At 41.3% G+C, this 15,393-nt stretch overlaps 1 protein-coding gene across 3 annotated transcripts in view; it reads left to right on the top strand.

Annotated features, from left to right (window-relative positions):
- The first annotated feature begins 9,926 nt into the window (after positions 1 to 9,926).
- LOC123769021 (protein artichoke) overlaps positions 9,927 to 15,393 on the top strand; it is a 22,601-nt gene continuing 17,134 nt past the window's right edge. For 2 of the 3 annotated variants that reach the window (XM_045759971.2, XM_045759969.2), the window contains exon 1: positions 12,576 to 13,395. The gene's annotated coding sequence lies outside the window, so the exon portion shown is untranslated. Of the gene's footprint in view, positions 9,982 to 12,575; positions 13,396 to 15,393 lie in introns of those variants that run through there. The other variant, XM_045759970.2, reaches the window with a different exon arrangement.

Raw genomic sequence — 15,393 nt, 5'->3', positions numbered from 1 at the left:
GAGCAGTAAATACATTGAACCTAATTATAGTAATTTATTTCAGTTTATATCTACTAATAAGAGCAAGAGTAGGCTACTAAATATGTAGTGTTGGCTAATAAGGAGTCATCATGAGCAATTAGGGATTAATATAAGCTGTTGCTAATCAGTTTGGAGTTCACAATGTCTTGTGTAATGCAAACAATGACAAGCTGTTTCAGTATGCGCTGACCTGAGTTGTCAACTGGGTCATGACCCAGATTGAAGATTAGATGGGCAAGAAACAGATCAATATGAACTAGTAAGAGGGTAAAGTGGCGCCAATAAAAGGATAATTAGGCTGTTATAACTGAGTATGGTTTAGTTAGGGGGTCATTTAGCCCCCTGACGCTACGCAGATCCTGAATCCAGATCGTAAACTGTGATTTCATGACAACGTGAGGGGAATTTGACCTTGGTAGCCAGCTCTTTACGTCTCTCTTTCTCGTGTTTTTTCCTTCCATGTTCTTGTCATCCAATCCATCACTCTTTTGTGTTTCTTCCAATCGGGTCTTTCTTTCTCTCATTATCTCTGTTTTTCTCTTTTTTATCGCAGTTGGGTACAGGCTGAGACGTCATCTAACTTCTGTCAGCAGGATGAGAGCTCTCCTCTCCCATTGCTTACGATAAGTCTTACCTTACAAGTTTTCCATGGAACAAGACTCGCCCATCGCATTACTCACAGGTCGCCAATTATTGCTGGGTGAACTGGGACGAACACGTTATGGATTGGTCCTCAGTCAATCCTCCTTGTGTTTTGCTACAGAGTGAGTTAGCGTGTGTGTAACAAGTATGTGGTATGTCATGTGTGTGTGTGTATTTACCTAGTTGTGCTTGCGAGGGTTGAGCTCCACTCTTTCGGCCTGCTTCTCAATTGTCAATCAACTGTCACTAACTACTACCTAACTATTTTTTTTTTCACACACCACACACAGGAAACAGCCCGTAGCAGCTGTCTAACTCCCAGGTACCTATATTTACTGCTAGGTAACAGAGGCATCAGGGTGAAGAAAACTCTGCCCATCTCTTTCCACCGGCTGTGGGGATCGAACCCCCTGTTCCTAGGTCCACGAACCTAGAGCGCCGTCCACTCAGTCACCAGCCCTGTGGATTGTATCACTTCTGGTGGGTTTTGGTAGTATCTCCATCTTGATCCAGGATTTGCTATTTTGGCAATGTTTTGGTAGTGGTAGTGAGGAGTGTGGTAGTTTCTGTGTACGTGGGGGGTATAGTGTGTGTATGTGTGTGTGTGTGTGTGTGTCTTTTGTGAAGGTGAACAGCTACCTATCCTCAGGATGCAGCCCAAAGGAACTGTATAAATCCCAGGTACCTATTTGCTACTAGGTCAACAGTGGCAGGAGATGAAAGGAAACGCTGTCAAATTGTTTCTGCTCCAACCGGGATTCGAACTCAGGACCTACGGCTGTGGCTCGAAGTTGTTCACCCCTTGACCCCTCTCTCTTTCCCTCGCACACTCTTTGTCTGTCTGTCTATCTGTCTGTCTGTCTGCTTGACTGTCTGTCTGTCCTGTCTGTCTGACTGTCCTGTCTGTCTCTCCCCCCTCTCTCTCTCTTCTCTCTCTCACTCTCTCACTCTCTCTCTCTCTCTCTCTCTCTCTCTCTCTCTCTCTCTCTCTCTCTCTCTCTCTCTCTCTCTCTCTCTCTCTCTCTCTCTCTCTCTCTCTCTCTCTCTCTCTCTCTCTCCCTCTCTCCCTCTTCCTATGTCATTTTCGTGACTTTTCCAACATTTTTCTACCAAATATTTCCTGTGTCTGGACCTGACGACACTCGCCGTTATCAAGTTGCTCTCCTTCCTCCTCTCACAAGCTCCATTACCCTCAGAAATTGTCATCCAGATTTACTCTTCTCCTTTTTTCTTTTCTTTTTAGAGTCTCATCTCTGATTTACTCTGCGCGCTCTTCGACGGCCTTTATTATCCCTCTGTCTCGTCCTTCACGGGTATATTTGCAAATTAACGAGGTACATCACCATACATCAGAATTCCCATTTTAGTTCTTTTGTTTACTTCTTGTGTTGTCAAGAGTCAGGGGTGACGGGAGCAAAACAAAGGGTGGATTTTAATTGTAATCTCAATCCAGTATATGTGTAATATATAATTTATCTTGGCCTATTTTAACGTAATATATCGGTGATATATATATATATATATATATATATATATATATATATATATATATATATATATATATATATATATATATATATATATATTGCAAGAGAGATAATGTATCATACTTTAGGGAACGTCTTTAGCTTAAAGCCAACTGCAAAAATTGCAAGACCGAAGAGGTCCTCGTAAAGGCTGGCAGCTTGGCCCCAACCAGCCAACCTCCTCCTACTCTCCTCGATGAAAATGTCCGCTCTAGTTTCTTATAGAGTTTTGTGTCTCTGGAACAGCTGATAAGCTTCGTCCTTTACTTTACCAGTAAAGGTTTGAAGCTTAACAAAGGAATTATTGCAACAGAATATATAAATAATAAGCTTAAAACAGACATATTTTCCAGGATTGGAAACAGGGTTAGTAGTGTTATGAAACAACTTACCGGGTAATATAAGAGACGTTGGATCGCTGGAAGTTTGCAAGATAAGGTGATTATCTGGAGAAAACGCTGATGATAGTATGACTTAAGTACCACTTGGAAGGGATAGAAGAGAAAGGAGCTGGGATAGGACAGAGGTAAGTAATGGTGACACACCACGTAGGACTGCTGGATGGTTTCAACAGCCACTTCTGCAGTGACCTCTATTCTTATGTTCTTATAACTTCATTGTCTCATTTTGATGTTCCTGACAGAATTATGAAAAATATTAATTATTGAATTCACATTCATGTCGATTAATGTAACTTATATTAAGAATTATTTATACGTTAATCCTGAATCATATAACCTGCAATTAAGAGTTGGAATGTTAGTACTCAAATTGTACGACGTTTGGGATATAGCCAATCACAGTCGAGTAAGCCTCTGACGTCATTCTCCACAGAGAGTTGGTACTAGCAGTTCTGGAGACGAGTTAGTATTCTCGCAGACCAGAGTTAAGTAGGACCTCGGCAGGCCAGATATACAACTTACTACCTTACTCAATTAACTGCTCAAGTCATCAACCGTGTATTCTCTACTATCCATCAAGAACCACATACATCAAGAAGGTAACTAATAGGAATATGTGCAGTTGCTTCGAAGCTGAGCCGAGACTATAGTTCAGTCTATCATTTGAAACTAATTCTCATGTTTTGTAAATGCATATTTACAAAATATTGCCTTTGGTCTTTATTTTCTGAACGAACCTGAAGCCCAATTCAGTATCTGAAAGAGAACCAGACAGACTAAGGAGGACAGACAGACATAAACGTAGAGACCCAGAGAGAAAAAGAAACAGACTCAAAAATAAAATGCAATTAATAAAATAAGATAAATAAAAAAATCACTGAAAAACTATATAAAGAAAAAAAATATTGGAAAATGGTGAATATTATAACGAAGACCCTCCCCTTCCATCCCTAACCCTATGGAACAGTCTTTCCCCCCACAAAGGGGAGGAGAGAGAGAGAGACACTCGCCATACTGGACGTTTCCACACAGGCTAAATAACATGCGATTTCCCTCCCCTGTCACACCTTGTTTGAAAAAGATAGACGGTGATTACTGCAGAGACTATAATTCACGTTTATATGTTGTAGCCAAGAGGTGGGGATGGGAGGGTTCAGCCTCCCCCTCTCTCTCTCTCTCTCTCTCTCTTTCTCTCTCTCTCTCTCTCTCTCTCTCTCTCTCTCTCTCTCTCTCTCTCTCTCTCTCTCTCTCTCTCTCTCTCTCTCTCTCTCTCTCTCTCTCTCTCTCTCTCTCTCTCTCTCTCTCTCTCTCTCTCTCTCTCTCTCTTGCTCATGCACACACACGCACTATTTAATAATTCTAAAGAGCAATCAAGTCACATTCTCGACTCTGCCTGGAAGAGATATTTAGCAAATAATGAGCAGCGAACAGACCAGGTTAATCATGCACGATAATGATGCTGAAGCATTTTTATCTTGGAGTGGATTGCAATCTTTTCTTACACCGTACCTTATAAGATTTCTGCATCGTTAGAGTAATCTTTTGGAATTTAGGAAACTAGAGCTGCTTCGCAAGGGCCTTTAGGTCCATTATGTTTCAGACATTCTTATTTTCTTATTTTCTAGCTGGAAAAGTTAAATATATTTTCGTCTCTGTTTATCTTTCCTCATTTTCGTTAATGTTTATTTCGATGAAAGAAAGCGGGAAACTTGATTGTTTTATTTAGGTTCCCCTTGAGGCTATTGAATGACCATCATCAGCATCCCACAACATCTGACTAGTTCCCTGGAAGTAAAATTACTGCTAGTGGGACGGAGGGAGCCGGTCGGCCGAGCGGACAGCACACTGGACTTGTGATCCTGTGGTCCTGGGTTCGATCCCAGGCGCCTGCGAGAAACAATGGGCAGAGTTTCTTTCACCCTATGCCCCTGTTACCTAGCAGTAAAATAGGTACCTGGGTGTTAGTCAGCTGTCACGGGCTGCTTCCTGGGGGTGGAGGCCTGGTCGAGGACCGGGCCGCGGGGACAATAAAGCCCCGAAATCATCTCAAGATTGGTATCAGGTGAAAGAAAACATTGCCCAAATGTATCATAATATATGAATTAGACTAATTTATCAAACCTCTCCGTCCTGGCCCATTCTACTCCTTCTGCAGTGTCCTCCTGTAAGATAAGGAGGTAAAGATATCTTCAAGATATCTTTGTCCGCACTTCTTCTTCCTTTGCAGATGACACTCAGACATTTCTCAGAGTAGACCAAACAGAGGACACAGCAAACCTCCGGACTGGTGTAAATCAGGTCCTTTAATGGGTCACACAAAATAATTTAGCGATTAATAATAGTAAGCTCCAATTCCTGTGCTATAGAAATAATCTTGAAACGATAACCACGCACAAAACGCAGTCAAATCACACTATAGAACGAGAAAACAATATAACAGATTTGGGAGTAACAATATTGGAAGACCTTACTTATAAAAAACACAATAATTAGCTGTTCCAACTGCAAGAAAAATCATATTATCGATAACAAGAACCCTTCAAACAAGAGGTGTCATTACCAATGATAATGCGTTTCAAAACACTAAAGTTCTCTAGGGTGGAATATTGAAGCACAATAACAGCCCCATTCAAAGCTGGGGAAATTTCTGACCTGGAGAACGTGTAAGGATCTTTTACTGCCTGAATTCATTCATAGCATCTTAATTATTGAGACCGCTTAAAAATGTTAAATCTGTATTCTCTAGAGGGCAAGCTGAAGAGATACGTAATAATTTACTCTTAGGAAATATTAGAACTGGTTCCAAAATTGCAAGGTAAAGTTCCCTTCTTTCTCTTGCCTTTTTCCACCACTTTTATTATCTTTCCGGCTCTACAAAGAGTCCTCTGCGTCCCTTATTTTAATTTCCTTCCCATTATGTCCCTTCTTATTGCCTTCTTCTTCTTTCTCTGCTCCGTTTCTCTTATATTTTCTACGTCTTTCTTCAACACCTCTAACCCCACTTCTTCTTTAACCCTGTCCCCGTCTCCTACATCCTCTTCTCCTACCCTACTCTGACTCGCCCTTCCTTGCGTTGACCCTTGCGTTGAAAGACAGAAAAATTCGGAGAGACATGATTACCACATACAAAATTTTCAGCGGATTTCATAGAGTATGTTGTTGTTGGTTTAGATTTAGCTACTCAGAATGAAATGTCCATATAGCACGGGCTATAGTGAGCCCGTTATTCATAGAGTAGATAGAGACAAATTACATAAGCGCATCTGAGCCTCGGACAAGGGGGAAACACAGATGAAAACCGAGTACTCCTGAAGTTATCTTGAGATGATTTCGGGGCTTAGCGTCCTCGCGGCCCGGTCCTCGACCAGGCCTCCTCCTTGTTACACATCCCCAGGAAACAGCCCGTATCAGCTGTCTAACTCTCAGGTACCTATTTACTGCTAGCTAACGCCCCATCCTTATGCCCCATTTGTTAAGGGGCATAAGGATGAAAGAAACATTTTGCCCATTTGTCTCCGCGGATCGAACCCGGAACCTCAGGACTACGATTCCGAAGCGCTGTCCACCCAGCTGTCAGGCGCCCTAGTGACGCCTGACAGCTGGGTTTAGAGACGGTTTAGAAACAAGTTGACTGAGAGTTGAGAAGAGAGACCAAAGAGCCAAGGCTCAATCCCCGCGCCAAGCACTATTAAGGGAGTACAATTAGATGCGTACCCACCCCCAACACCCCTCACCTACCCAAACTCACCCCTCCCCTGTAACTCTTCCCTCATTATCCCTATAAAGCTCCCCCTTTCCCCGAATCCCCCTTTTTACCCAAAGCCCCTTTCCCCATACCCCAATTTCCTTCCATGTCTTCCCGTTATTATATCCATCCTCTACATGTTTGCTAAGAAGCGCTTTCTTATCCCCCGTAATCCTCTCCGGACGTCCACCAAGACACTGTTGGGATTAATGATTTCCGTCAGGCTTCCTACGGCCCTTTGATGACCGCGCCGTGCAAATGGGGGACAATGGTTGGTGTGCCGCCGTGGTGAGGAGACGCAAGGAAGAGAGGAAGAAGGGAGAGAGGGAGAGAAAAGAGGTAGTAAGGGATAGCAGAGAAGAAGGAAGAGGGTCGCGGTGCAGAAGAAGGGACAGGTTGGTACAGAAAGTATGGGATAAATAATAATTATTTCGGTTTTTGCCGAGGGGAAGTCTCAAGGAAAAATTAAGGGGGATGGTTGAAATTGACGATAGGAAGATAGGTGGAGTTATTGAAAGTTTTTGTATATCTCTAAAATTTGGAAAATTCTAACGAAGAAATGTGACACATCTAACAGATGAACGTTGGTAATCCTGTAGTGTTAATATTCTCTCTCTCTTGGCAAGCGTGAGAAGATTTCAGGGTGGAAAAGGTGAGATAATTCAAGGGAAGTAATGGTGGGATAAGAGATGAGGGGGGGAGGGGTTAACTGATACGAAGAAGAACTTTAGACAGAACGAAGAACTATCTCCGCAGACAAGAAGAACTTTGTGTTACCGTTTATATATTTAAGTATAAATTTAGCTAGAAATTTGCTAAACTTTTTCACAAATTTGAAATCAAAGCTGATTTTTTTCTTGAGTTAAGTTTGATGGTAATAATGCATTTGTTTACTGTAGACTCTACACACTTTCTCCTAATGTTCTTTCCTTGTATGATAAAGAGTTTAACTTCTCTAAAATTCGCCCAGGCACTTGGATTGGACGGCCTCTTGTCATGCAGGTCGGCGTTCAATCCCCGACCGTCCAAATAGTTGGGCACAATTCCTTCCCCCCGTCCTATCCCTAATCCTTATCCTGACCCCTTCCAAGTACTTTATATAGAAAGATTAATATGAATATGAAGAAGTAATAATATGAAGAAAGAATAACAAACCACGGGGGTTTTATGGGGGCCACGTAGCCTGGTGGATAGCGCGCAGGACTCGTAATTCTGTGGCGCGGGTTCGATTCCCGCACGAGGCAGAAACAAATGGGCAAAGTTTCTTTCACCCTGAATGCCCCTGTTACCTAGCAGTAAATAGGTACCTGGGTGTTAGTCAGCTGTCACGGGCTGCTTCCTGGGGGTGGAGGCCTGGTCGAGGACCGGGCCGCGGGGACACTAAAGCCCCGAAATCAACTCAAGATAACCTCAAGAAACCTTAAATTACATTCACTGGAAACGCGAAAAGTTAGGGATTGACATGAATGAAGTTTACAAGTGGATGAATGGACATTACAAAGGCGATATTAATAGGGTATTAAAAGTATCAACACAGGACAAAACACGAAACAATGGGTATAAACTGGATAAGTTTAGATTTCGGAAAGATCTGGGTAAATACTGGTTCGGTAAGAGGGTTGTTGATTTGTGGAACCAGTTGCCACGTGGCGTGGTGGAGGTGGGGTCCCCATGATTGTTTCAAGCGTGGGTTGGACATGTATATGAGTGGGATAGGGTGGTTATAAATAGGAGCTGCCTCATATGGGCCAATAGGCCTTCTGCAGTTACCTTTGTTCTTATGTTCTTATGTTCTTATGTCCTATTTCTCTTAACACATTGTTGTAAGTTTCTCTTCGGATGAGTGTTGATTTTAATGAAAATTGAAAGCACAATTCCTATAATTGTTTTTTATGAAGCTTTCTTTTGTAAAACAAGTCAGAGATGCTTAGATACGGCCCAGAAATAGTGGAAGGTCAAATATCTGCCAGGTGTGGAAGTCTTTGAACTGCTGGATATTCAAAACTCCCTAACCTAATCCAGTTAAACTAAACTATTCTATCGAAATCATTCTGATTCCATTCTGTCGTGAAATTACGAAACGTTTAATAATGGCTCCCGCATCTACTAGAATCTACTGAAAGACCTATATACTTTCCTTACTTTATTTATGAAGTGTAATATCTCCAATAAAATGAAAAGAAGTCGTACGTGGATATACAATTTGCAAAATAAGTTCCCAGTAATACCTTTATAAGTGTCACCGCATAATATTTATTTTCTTTGAAGCGTTCAGGTTCGGGATAGAAAACAGCTTATCGTTGGAGTAACTTAGGAATTTTGTTAAAATTTATCATATAAACATATGTATGGTAAGTATGACAAAATAATTGATGTTTAGTTATAAAAATGCATAATTTTATTTATTAATACGCTTGATGTTGAACGAATGTTTGCCTGAGTCACTGTGTGCTATACTGCCAGTGGATTTTATATATATACCGTTCACTAATGACGCTACCATCCCTAAATAAATTATTATGATTTCTCTTGAATTACTCTTCAAGACATTACTATTGCATGCCTCTGAATGCATAAGAGAACTGATGAGTTAGCCACTAGCCCTGTGACGTAGACATGAATATTTGCATTCAGTTTCTGAGCACATTATGTGCTTGAGTATGTTGACCAGACCAGATCAGAAAGTGAAAGGACGACGACGTTTCGGTCCGTCCTGGACCATTCTCGATTTATAGCGTTGTGATTCGAACAAAATTCATCAGTGAAGCACTTGTTCCGGATATGTTCGAACGTCAGAAGTTGTGAGTCGTGTGTAAACCGCTTTTCATTCATAAACAGGGGGTTTGGCGGGTGCATGGAATCACTTTTGGATCTTTGTTTGGAGGACGGGCTGCTCAAGTCGATTGTGACTCATCGCCTGCTCGTGTTTCAGTAATCATTTCCGCTGCTTTGCAATCCGTTCTCGCATATAAAGATTCAAAGCCGCCAAATCCCCTGTTTATGAATGAAAAGCGGTATACACGATTCACAACTGATGACGTCCGAACACTCCCGGAACAAGTGCTTCGCTCACGTCCTCTGTTCGAACTACAATTCTATAAATGCTTCACCCACGAACTTCAAATACAAATAATTACCAAGAGAACCTAAACACCTAACCTAAGCCAAACTATACATACAATTTTTATGTATAATAATATTAATTTATATATGAGAACAAACCATTTTTTAATACACAGTATGTTAAAAAATTGATGAATGTGTCTGGGGAGGACGGCCGCTGCTTTAAACAGCCTAGTTTGAGGACGGGTTGCACAATATAGTCGTAATGACTTGGCGCTTTACCTGTTAATTCCCTCCCTTTCCCAAGGTAGGGTTGTAGGGTTATTCCGATCAAAGATGGCGCTGATCAGTGTCTCACTGGCAACACAACGAATGTTAAAGATATTTCGAATTGTTTTCCCGTCGCCACGAATGGGCGATTTATTTGATTAATTTGTGTCCTTATTCCGCTATTATTATTATATTTTATAATTGACAATATACTTTTATCGTTGTTCACATCTTGGTAGTTACCTTGGTGACAGGAGACAACACGTGCGCATTCAGTTGTCGTCTGAAACAGTTCGGTTCTGCTGGATTTTTAGTGAGTTCCATTTTGTGTTATAGTCCTTTATATGGATAGAGCTATATACACCGAGAGGTATATCCAACTCCTCGGAGTATATACATTGAGAGTTTATATTAGACTTGAAAAGATGTCAAGGTGTAAAATACTCTCATATCTGTCAACCGTTACTTCTCTTAATAGGGTGAAATTCTCACGTTGATTTCGATAACGGGTTGAGGAAAGGCTGAGGTTGAAATGCTGAATGTTTATTTTGATTGCTAAATTGTTGCTAAAATTAGTTACATAATTGGGGGTTGTTTTAGGATGAAATGAACGGCTAAACTGCTTTAATCGTGCATAGGGGGTTATAAGTGATAACTCTTGTTTGGTGAGATAGTTTTGAGGGAGGGAATTGTTGAGTAGCTAAGTGTGGTGTGTGAGTTAGAGAGCTGTAGAGAAGCTAAGTGTGGGATATGACTGAGGGAATTGTAGAAGAGGTGTGGGGAATGCATTTTGTGAAATTCATTTCACTCCTCACACGGATCAGTCACATCTCTTCTGTGTTGACAAAGCTCTGTAATGGGTATGGAATATTAAGTTCATTATTATTATTATTGGAGCTATTTTTAAACAAGTAAACATTCAGAGCTGAAAACATGAAGAGAACTTTGTTAGCCTTGCATGAATTGACAAAAAAAATTATAAAAAGTTAGTTTCCATTGACCGATATGCCAATTTCATTGCTGCTTCCTGCAATAAATAGCACTTTGCAATAATACGTGGAATTTCATCACACGATTTTAATTTGTTTTTATAGCGAGCCCTTCCACCTGGTTCCGGGTTTTGGCGTTGCGGTAGTAACGAGGGTCAGGGGGCCAGATTCACCAAGCAGTTACGCAAGTACTTACGAACGTGTACATCTTTCCTCAATATTTGACGGCTTTTGTTACATTTATTAAACGGTTTACAAGCATGAAAACTTCCTAATCAACTGTTGTTATTGTTATTAACAGCCTCTTGGTGCTTCGTAGCTCATTAACTGTTTAATAGTTGTAAACAAAGCCGCCAAAGATTGAGAAAATATGTTCACGTTCGTAAGTGCTTGCGTAACTGCTTCATGAATCTGGCCCCAGGGCTATAGTGTGAGAGATGACCGTGCCCTAGTGTTCCTTATGAAGAATTCCGGTTGGTTGACCTTGGTTTTCTGTGGAGCAAGCTAGCGGACTTGTCCGAGGCTTCTGAGATGCATGCTGATTGGCCCTTGGCTTCTGTGTTGCGTGCTGGTTGGTCCTTGACTTTGGTGATACCCGCTGATTGGTGCTTGGTTTCCATGGTTAACGTTGGCGGGTTCGTGGCTTCCGGAATGCCCGCTGATTGGTCTATTACTTCCGTAACATCTGCTGACAAGGTCAAAGGTTTATTTCGGCTTCCGAATTATTAAGCTGGTATTTACTTTATTAAATCCATATATTTACTTACGTGAATAATTTTGGAACTGCAAAAAATAAAGTAGAAACGACAAAGGAGAATGTGATTAATAAATAAACGAAGAGGAATGTGTTAATGGGGAAGTTGAATGTATGTAGTTGTGTGGAGGAAGAGAAAGCCACACACGTGCTCTATGTGATGTTATGGATTTTGTTATTAAGGTGCTGTTGGGAATATGTGACTGTTAGCTTGAGAATACATACAAACACACACACACACACAGGATGGGGTACATAAAGACAGACTATTTAACACAAGGGGCACACGCACTAAGGGACACAGGTGGAAATTGAGTGCCCAAATGAGCCATTAGAATGAATTTTTTCAGTGTAAGAGTAGTTGACAAATGGAATGCATTAGGAAATGATGTGGTGGAGGCTGACTCCATACACAGCTTCAAGTGTAGATATGATAGAGCCCAATAGGCTCAGGAACCTGTACATTATTTAATTGAGAGTTGAGAGGCGGGACCAAAGAGTCAGAGCTCAATCCCCGCAAGCACAAGTAGATAAGTACAACTAGGTAAGTACACACACACACAAATAGGTGAGTACGTCGAATTTTTTAAGGAATATATTTTTTTCAGCGCTTAGAGAGGCTTTTCTGGAGCCAAGGTGACGGAGGCAGGGAAGGGGCGGTAAGAAGATAGGAGATGAGATAAGGAAAGATGAAGGATGGGGAGAAGAATTATAACTAGCAAATACAAGCAAAATATGTAAATGAAAAGGAAGAGAAGGGGCATACATAGGAAGGTAGAAAAGAAGTGGAGGTGAATAGAAGCAAAACCATATGAGGGAAGGTATGAGTGTGAGGAGAGGTAGTGAAGAGAAGCAAGTGAGAGGAGTGAAGGAAAGAAAGGGAAGGGAATGAGAGGATTGAGTAGGAGTGAGGGGGTACTTACCTATTACAGGGATGCGAGGGCGTTTATGCCTCCTCATGCCCCACATACTAGCCTTATTTTATGTAGTGAAGAAGATGGGAAAAGGAGGAAAGCAGGTAGCAGTGCATGAAGGAAGGGGGGGGGAGTTGAGGGGGAAGACCAGATAGGCCAAGTGGGGAGGAAGGGAAACGGTTAGGGAAGGGAGGGAGTGAGCCAGGTGGCGCGGAGCGTGTGTGGAGGGGTGCCTGCTAGGTCGACTCGTCTCCCTCAGTACCCTGTGGGACGTCGCTAGAGAGGGACTACACCTCACCCCTGCTACCTCACCCCCTCACTGGACCTCCACAACACCCATCTAAGCGACGCTCCCCTTTTACTAACTCCTTACCCCCTTCGCCCCTACGTCTTTGACCGCACCAACACTCAAAGTTAAGAACAGAATCACCGGGAAATCGGGTGAAGTGTGGTAGAAAATCTAATTACAGAGCTTCACGTGCTTGAACGTACTTACCTTGCTGGCTTGATCACCACTCACGACGAAAGATATTGCCGAGCAAGAACGCAGCCGGCCGCAACCACACGAAACTCAAGACATAAATATATATATAAAAACGAACTAATATTACGTGTAAAGGGTTGTCCAAGATCGCTGACTGGAACTCCGCAGTGTGGCTGTGGCCGACCAGGAGAGAACACCATCAAGGGAGGGAAACCAAAGAGTTACTATCGTCGAGTGTGACAGGCGATGGAAGTAGAGTAGATGAGTGGTCAGTGTGACGGTAGAGTGGTAGAGGTAGATCAGTCGTAGTGCGGCAGTGTGCTAACGAACACAGTGCAATCTGGGTTCCTGGTGACATAAGAGACTTATATAATAATTAAAAACATTGGATAATAAACAAGGTTTCTGAACCCCGAGTTAAGATCCGGAACAATGACAGGTGTTGCTGGTCATTAAAGGATACAGAAAAATAACAGTAACGCAAATACATTTTCCATAACGTAGGAAAACAAACCAAGTGTCGAATCAACGAAGGAATTAATATTGAAGAAAGCGAAGATTAATCACCGAGACTTGAAGCACTAAGGTAAGACGCTCCAGGTTAGTTGATCTTTGGTAGAGCTCTCAAGTGAGTAAATAAACTCTTTGTGACTCGCTCATTGTCTTGGCTGCTTGGTAGGAAGTAGGTTAGTAGGAAACGAGTATACTTACAAATTTATATTTATTTATCATCGTAGATGAGATAGTTGACCAGACCGCACACTAGAAGGTGAAGGGACGACGACGTTTCGGTCCGTCCTGGACCATTCTCAAGTCGATCAAGTTATTAAGGATACAGAAAAATAACAGTAACTAATTTTTATTCCATAACGCAGGAAAACAAATCAAGTGTCGAATCAACGAAGGAATTAATATTGAAGATAGATGAGATAGGTATATGAGGGAGACTAAAGGGAAAATGACGAAGAAAGTGACTGTGAGCGGTGTGAAGATGATAAAAAAACAGAAAGTGAGAAAAGCTCAACCGGTTTTTCCTGAATAGTACATAGCAATTTGACGTATAATTTCCCATTGGCCAAAAACATATGTACTAAAAATGGCAGCGACTCGCTGGAATTTACGTGGTGTCCCGTTTTCATTTAGTGGGTCCTCAGGTTGGTTAGATTCGGGCAATTTAATATAACAGTTTAGCGATGTTGAGAACGCTTGGGACAATAGGCTGGATGATCACAGAAAGCTTGTAGCTTGGCTCACTCAAGACAATTCTATTATTTATTTCAGAACATTTCATTTTCTACTTGTCATTTTCACACCGTTCACCGTCATTTTCTTCGCCATTTTCTCCTTGGTCTCCGTCACTTTCTCTCTATTTTCACTAAGGTCAACGTCGTTTTCTCGCTATTTTCACGGTCATTGTCATTTACACTCTGGTTACTCTCACTTTCTCGACGTTTCCACTGTAGCCATTGTCATTTTCTCGGCATTTCCACTCTGATCACCATCACTTGTCATTTCCACCCAGGTTAACATCACTTTCCTCGTCATTTCAATCTGCTCAACAGTAGCGTCCTCGTCACTTTCACCAGTCACCGTCACTTTCTTGTCATGTTCATTCTAGTCACCATCACTTTCACACACGGAGCGAGAACCAAAAAATAATAATAAAACACACAAATAAAACAATCATAAAACGATTGTATGTGTGCGTGGGAAGGCAGAGCTGTGAGTATGAGAACTTCTTGAGCGTCTTGGCACATACGCCTGGCAATTTTGTAGATTTAGAGGATTTTGTAGGTTTAGAGGATTTTGCAACTTTATAGACGTTGACGGTGGCTCACAGACGTTGGCATTTACACCTGTTGACACTTGTTCGTATATCTCCATGTGTCTTATATATCTGCGTGATTGCTTTAACCTATCCATGATTGCTTGCAACTTTGTTTCCATATATATATAATATATATATATATATATATATATATATATATATATATATATATATATATATATATATATATATATATATATATATATGATGGTAGCCGAGGCTACCATCCTCTTTTGTCCGGTCGTGTTGGTCGAGTGGTTAAGGTGTCCTGTACGACAGATGCAGAGTGTTCCTGGCAGTATGAGTCCGAGTCACTCCTGGGGTGTGAGTTTTCAGTTGCATATATGCCTGGAGACCGTTCAGGCTTGTTCGCATATATATATATATATATATATATATATATATATATATATATATATATATATATATATATATATATATATATATATATATATATATATTGCCCGACCCGAAACGCTGTGTGCTAGTGGTTTTACAAGAAAGTAAAATCATCATTACTATGTACTCTCTTAACGCCTAATGTACCTTCTTGTATATAAATAAATAAATTAAATGGGCTTCAGGGGACAGGCCAGGCATGATATCAACTTCCAAGTCTTTCTCTCTTTTTGATTCTTGAAGAATTTCATTTCCCAAATGATACTTTGTATCTGGCTTCCTGCTCCCTGCACCTATCTTCATTACATTACATTTGCTAGGGTTAAACTCTAACAACCATTTATTCGACCATTCCTT

This window comes from Procambarus clarkii, chromosome 64, assembly GCF_040958095.1.
Source record: "Procambarus clarkii isolate CNS0578487 chromosome 64, FALCON_Pclarkii_2.0, whole genome shotgun sequence".
In the NCBI taxonomy this organism is placed as follows: Eukaryota; Metazoa; Arthropoda; class Malacostraca; order Decapoda; family Cambaridae; genus Procambarus; species Procambarus clarkii.
This window is presented reverse-complemented; position numbering and strand designations above follow the sequence as displayed.